Here is a 6,683-nt window from a genome sequence, read left to right as displayed (position 1 = left end):
AGGAAGTCCTTTCTGAAATTATTCGTATGGAGTGTAGCCATGTATGGAAGTGAAACATGGACGATAAACATTTCAGACAAGAAGAGAATAGAAGGTTTTGAAATGTGGTGCTACATAAGAATGCCGAAGATTAGGTGGGTAGATCAGGAGACTAATGAAGAAGAGCTAAATAGAACTGGGGAGAGAGTAAATTTGTGGCACAACTTGACTAAAAGAAGGGATCAGTTGATAGGACACATTCTGAGACATCAAGGAATGAGGAATTCAGTATTGGAGGGGACTGTGTGTTTGTGTGGAAGGGGGGAGGGGGGTAGATATTGTAGAGGGAGGGCAAGAGATGAACACATTAAGCAGATTCAAAAGGATATAGGTTACAGTAGTTATTGGGAGGTGAAGAGGCTCGCACAGGAGGGAGTGACATGGAGAATTGCGTCAAATCAGTCTTCGAATTGAAGACCACCCAGCAACATAATTATTCAAACGTTGACATTGTTTGCAACGTATCGCAGTAGTGTAGACGAAGCTGAGACGAACAGTTTGATACAGGACACTTGTAGTCTATCAAGTCAGGAAACTTCCTCAAACTGGCTAACATAAACTACAGTGTATGTGCGTCGCGCGAGGGTTTCGGTGTTACAGCGCTCTCTACGCCTAACTATTAGTCCTAGAGAAAAAATAAATATAATTTTTTGTAGTAAATTTAACGCAGTTCAATTTTGTACTGTGACACGATTTTCGTGTTATTCAAGAAAAACTCACAAAAGTGATATTAAATGTGTTATATCTTGTGAACCATGGATGAAGGGTGTCAGATGGATGCCATATTCCTTGATTCCGGAAAGCGTTTGACTCGGTGCCCCACTGCAGACTTCTAACTAAGGTACGAGCATATGGAATTGGTTCCCAAGTATGTGAGTGGCTCGAAGACTCGTTAAGTAATAGAACCCAGTACGTTGTCTCCGATGGTGAGTGTTCATCGGAGGTGAGGGTACCATCTGGAGTGCCCCAGGGAATTGTGGTAGGTCCGCTGTTGTTTTCTATGTACATAAATGATCTTTTGGATAGGATGGATAGCAATGTGCGGCTGTTTGCTGATGATGCTGTGGTGTACGGGAAGGTGTCGTCGTTGACTGACTGTAGGAGGATACAAGATGGCTTGGACAGGATTTGTGATTGATGTAAGGAATGGCAGCTAACTCTAAATATAGATAAATGTAAATTAATGCAGATGAATAGGAAAAAGAATCCCGTAATGTTTGAATACTCCATTAGTAGCGTAACGCTTGACACAGTCTCGTCGATTAAATAATTGGGAGTATCATATGAAGTGGGACAAGCATGTAATGGCAGTTGTGGGGAAGGCGGATAGTCGTATTCGGTTCATTGGTAGAATTTTGGGAAGATGTGGTTCATCTGTAAAGGAGGCCGCTTATAAAACACTAATACGACCTATTCTTGAGTACTGCTCGAGCGTTTGGGATCCCTATCAGGTCGGATTGAGGGAGGACATAGAAGCAATTCAGATTTGTTACTGGTAGGTTTGATCATAAGCGAGTGTTACGGAAATGCTTCAGGAACTGGGGTGGGAGTCTCTGGAGGAAAGGAGGCGTTCTTTTCGTGAATCGCTACTGAGGAAATTTAGTGAACCAGCATTTGAGGCTGACTGCAGTACAATTTTACTGCCGCCAACTTACATTTCGCGGAAGGACCACAAAGATAAGAGAGATTAGGGCTCGTACAGAGGGATATAGGCAGTAATTTTTCCCTTGTTCTGTTTGGGAGTGGAACAGGGAGAGAAGATGCTAGTTGTGGTACGAGGTACCCTCCGCCACGCACCGCATGGTGGACTGCAGAGTATGGATGTAGATGTAGGTGTCCTATGTCGGGAACCATTAGGTTCGAATGGCTCTGAGCACTATGGGACTTAACTTCTAAGATCATCAGTCCCCTAGAACTTAGAACTACTTAAACCTAACTAACCTAAGGACCTCACACACATCCATGCCCGAGGCAGGATTCGAACCTGCGACCGTAGCGGGGAACCATTAGGATTAAGGCATATGTCCACATTTAAGTTTTTTGTTCAGAATCACTAATACTAATACTCCTTAAAGCATTTACCTTTCCGATTGACTCACCCTGTATATTACTTTGGAATAAAATGACACTCAAAAGAAAACGAATATATTGTTGTTCCATTAAACAGGGACAGAGAAACCACTAAACGTCACATCAGCTTTCGTGAATAGTGAATGGGGATGTTGGCACACGAGTGCATAGCCTGGGGGGGGGGGGGGGGGATTTAGTTCCATTGTGCGTTGAAAGCAACGACAGAGGAGTGAGTGAATTATGGCAGAGACAATGACACAGCGCTAGCGGCCACTGGCGCCGGTCGGTGACACCGGAAGTGAGGAAATGCTGAGGAGCGAATTCCAGCCGAGCCTGCTGCACAAGCAGCGCCGGCCTTTGACCAGGACATGTGCACGCGGCACTACGGCTCGTGATCTGGCTGTTGTGTGTCAGCCTCGCGCTTCTCCGTTAGCTAAACACCGGCAGCACATATGTACCCAGATCTTTCCCAAACGCCTCACACAGCTCCGATTTCGACACACGAGCCGGTTCCAACCAAAGATCCTGAGGAACTACGATGTCCATGGGGAAGGAGACTGGACAAGGAGCACGAGGTTGATGACCACAAAGTAACGATCACACGCTGCGTGCTCGCCAACGTGTATAGTGACTGCAGCACCAAGGCCGTAATTCGGATATTTTGCATAGACTTCAGGTCTGAACCTGTGGTGCGAGCTATACCAGGGTAATTTTGAGGCAGATAACACACAAAAATAGCATCCTAAAGCTATTTTCGAACTAAATGCCTGTAAAGCAGCATTTGAGGTACATTATTGGATTGTATAAAATTTTGGTTCACACCATTATGACCACCTCTGCATGGTCCTCGTTATCACCATTTCCATTAGGTATACTCTAAGACTTAAGTTTCAGATACAACTGCCAATATACTTCCAATTACGTAGCACTATTGGGAGTAGAACACTACAGCTACCGTACGGATGACTAAAACTCTATTTCCCCTCTAGCAGTGTAGAACAGTGTGCAGAGGTTACGTAGATCCTGTCCAAATGCATTAGTTGCCATAGCATTATTAGTATCTCGTATCTGCTTTACAAGCAACATTAACGTACTTTGTGGAAAATAACACCTCCCCCCCCCCAACCCCCCGGGAAAGTCTGTACACTGCGTCGCCAGTGATTCATATGGCACACTGTGGAGGGTCCGCATAACTTTGTGATTCACCTTTTAGCTGTTTCTGTTCGAGCTTCAGTTTGCAGACTTATGAAGTCCATGAACACAATCTGAAAATCTACCTTCCCTCGTACTTCTGCCCCCACACATCTCCTCCCTCCAACCTATTGCACCTCCGGAACACAGTTTATCCATTAATACGGCTGTACTACACTTACATGTGATACACACTTAATGTTTGTTTTTAATCCACTTCGTCTAAATATAAACAATTTTATACCGTTAGAACAATATTTTTAATAATCTGCGATTTTTTGACGCCCTGCAACGCGGAAAATATTAGTCCTAGAGAAAAAATGTACAAGAGATTTGGTAGGAAATATAATGTAGTTCAGTGTTGTACTGGAAAACATTTTAGCTAGGAGCCGCGATTTTCGAGAAAAACGAAACGTGGCCTTTAAATACCTCCTCTCTCCTCCGCCAGGCTCACACTTAACCCGTCCAGGACGCTTAATATTTTGTTTATGGCACTCCCTCATAGCAAGCACTGCGCAAACATTTGGACCTACACGATTTTTCCCCTAATCGACCATTTGCAGTCTTCGTAGACTTTGATTTGGGCCGTAGTGTCTATTAAGAGTGCTGACAGTAGTTTTTTTATTTCAAAGGCTTCTTTAATTACCGGTCCCAGATGCCGTTTGTGTGATTTACAACAGAGGAGTCGTGAAATTTGATACACTGACCGTTTTCTAGAGCATGCGCAAGTAAAGCAGATTTTTCGGGAGAGCGTAGGCAATTAAACCTCTCACGGTCCATCCTACGTTGTTAAACAGCACGCACTGTTTGTCCACCCCGAGACCGACTGCACTAGCAGGATACGTTGTAAGCCCCATGTGTTCAGGGTTACGTTGTAAGCTTCTAGTGTTCTGAGACCTTTCACGTCTTCAACTGCTCTCAGTAACTGCCTGATTTTTGAAGGATCCAAATCCTAATCAATCAACGAATACTTAATTCGGTAATGGAGGGAAGTGTAAGGGAGTAAAAAGTGTAGAGAAAGGCCAAGCTTGACTACAGTAAACAGTTTTAAATGGATAGTAGGTTGCAGTGTTATGCTGAGAGGCTTTTACAGGATAGTCCAGCACAGACAGCGGCAACAATCCAATCTTCAGGCTAAAGATTACAACAACAGCATCAATCGTTAAGGAAGGGCTGCTAATCCTGCGACTCTAAATTAGACAGTAAGTTTGTGTGACTGGAAGCATATTGTAAACAGTGGCATCTCCTCGGCTATAACGAGCAGCCCGCAACGGTATAACTTGAGTTGGACGCACTGCCTCGGCAAGAACAGTGGCTGCACGCACATCTGTTGCTTTGCAAGAGGGAACTGTGAAGACGCCTGGTCCTTTGCACCTCTCCCCAGCGGCAAACGCACCGTACTGGCAACAGGGGCCCTGTCCGGCTGTCCACGCAAAACGTGGATCTGCGAATACGACACGTAAGGTCGTGTGACGCGGCGCGGCACCGCGGCGCCACGTCACGCTTATATATAGACAAGCCCAAGGACTCCGGCCATTCCGCTACTCGCCTTCTTTGTCTCCTGTGCCCGCAGGGTTCGAACCCGCGACCGATCCGTGAACGAAGACTCTAGCTGTGAACGACTGCCCACTGAGGAAGGTAGCCGTTTCTGCACGTAATTATGACACTTGCACTTCACCACACGGAAATTCGCAAAACGTGTCAACTAAAACCGTTATCAATTTCAGTTCTTCGGGTCTTCGTAGTGTCTAGAAGATTATTAGAAAGAATAAACAAACCAGTTTTACTTCAGAACTACACGCGAAATGTCAGACAACAAGATAGAGTGTCTGCAGTAAGTTTTTTAGTACTACCAATGCCCTGACAATCTACTTCTCAGTCGGACCACAGACAGTATGGTGTGATGGACTGCCTCTGCTATTATTGGTGACAATCTGAACCTCTGCTCTTGTGGGCAGCTTATTTAAACAGTGTCGAGACAACAATCAACAGAGAAAACTGAAAGTTCATTTAGAATAGAATTATTTTTTATGAAAATGCTAGATTAGTCTAGTAATCAATAGTCTAGTAGATTTCGCTAGAATTTAAGAATGTTGGAGACTGCAGTTGATGAAGCTGGCTCCCAATTTACTCAATGTAATTTCATTTAGTTTTCATATGACAAATATGCACTGTGGTGCAAAAATACATAACAAAAATGAATCAAACCGCTAGTTGATGAAGCTGGCTCCCAATTTACTCAATGTAATTTCATTTAGTTTTCATATGACAAATATCCACTGTGGAGCAAAAATACATAACAAAAATGAAGCAAACCACTATCTGTGGTCTTGTCAAGTCAGTACAGGGAAAATTGCAGTAAGACATGTACATAGTTGTAAAATAATTAATTTACCAGTTATGAATTATTTTGTTGTCTGTTCTATTATCAGTGACCAACAGGCTTACAAAAAAAGATATTTTAGAATGTAAAAAAAATGCATTTCTTTTCAGGAAATTACTAAGCGCAAAATGGGATTACCAGGCACCTGCTGACTTTTCGATCAATACTTGGAGTTCGACTATAACAGAAAAATCTTATTTGTTGATTAAAACATATAAGTACGTTGCAAAGCACACTATGGCAGCACTTGTCTTCATCATGTGAATTTAGAGTCCAAGCTCCAGTTGATAATGTTAAGCCGACTGCTTTTAACATATGGTAGCCCCATATTTTCTGATTAATCATCGATCACTATAAGACTACGTCCAATATAATTTAACATTCAGTACCCCATTAAGCGTTTCCACCTTGAATGTATTGGTTATGCTGCTGATTCCCACGTCCGTTAGTTATGGCCCTTCTTGTCGCCTGTGAGTTTCTCGCGCTTCAGGTGGAGCATTTGTCTTTCCTCCAAGTCAATCGATATGTTTGCCTTTCCTTCTAATCGGCATATTTGTTGGTACTCCCAGATGAGAACATACAGAAGTGCAACCATCTTTCCGGCAGAATACTTCAGATTTCTAAGTGAAACTATTGACATCGACACTGTCTCTTACGTACGCCTACTAGCAAAGCACGAAAATGTTATTCGAGTGACACACACACACACACACACACACACACACACACACACACACACACACACACACACACACGCTTGCCGCTCACCCATTAAGACGGATACGTCAGAAAATAATTTTTGGAAATGATGTATTTACAGTGAAGCTATCTACAGCCACACATAACTTTATGATTTGTGGTGAACGGTGCTTTCTGTACTGCTGTCACTTACACCCTCTCCTGTTCCAGTCACGAAGGTCCGCAGGAATAACGAATCGTGGTGAGCCTCTGTGTTAACACAGCGGTCTCTAATTGTAGCCGGCCGGTGTGGCCGAGAGTT

Source organism: Schistocerca cancellata, chromosome 7 (genome assembly GCF_023864275.1).
Source record: "Schistocerca cancellata isolate TAMUIC-IGC-003103 chromosome 7, iqSchCanc2.1, whole genome shotgun sequence".
In the NCBI taxonomy this organism is placed as follows: domain Eukaryota; kingdom Metazoa; phylum Arthropoda; class Insecta; order Orthoptera; family Acrididae; genus Schistocerca; species Schistocerca cancellata.
Note: the sequence above shows the minus strand (reverse complement) of the source record.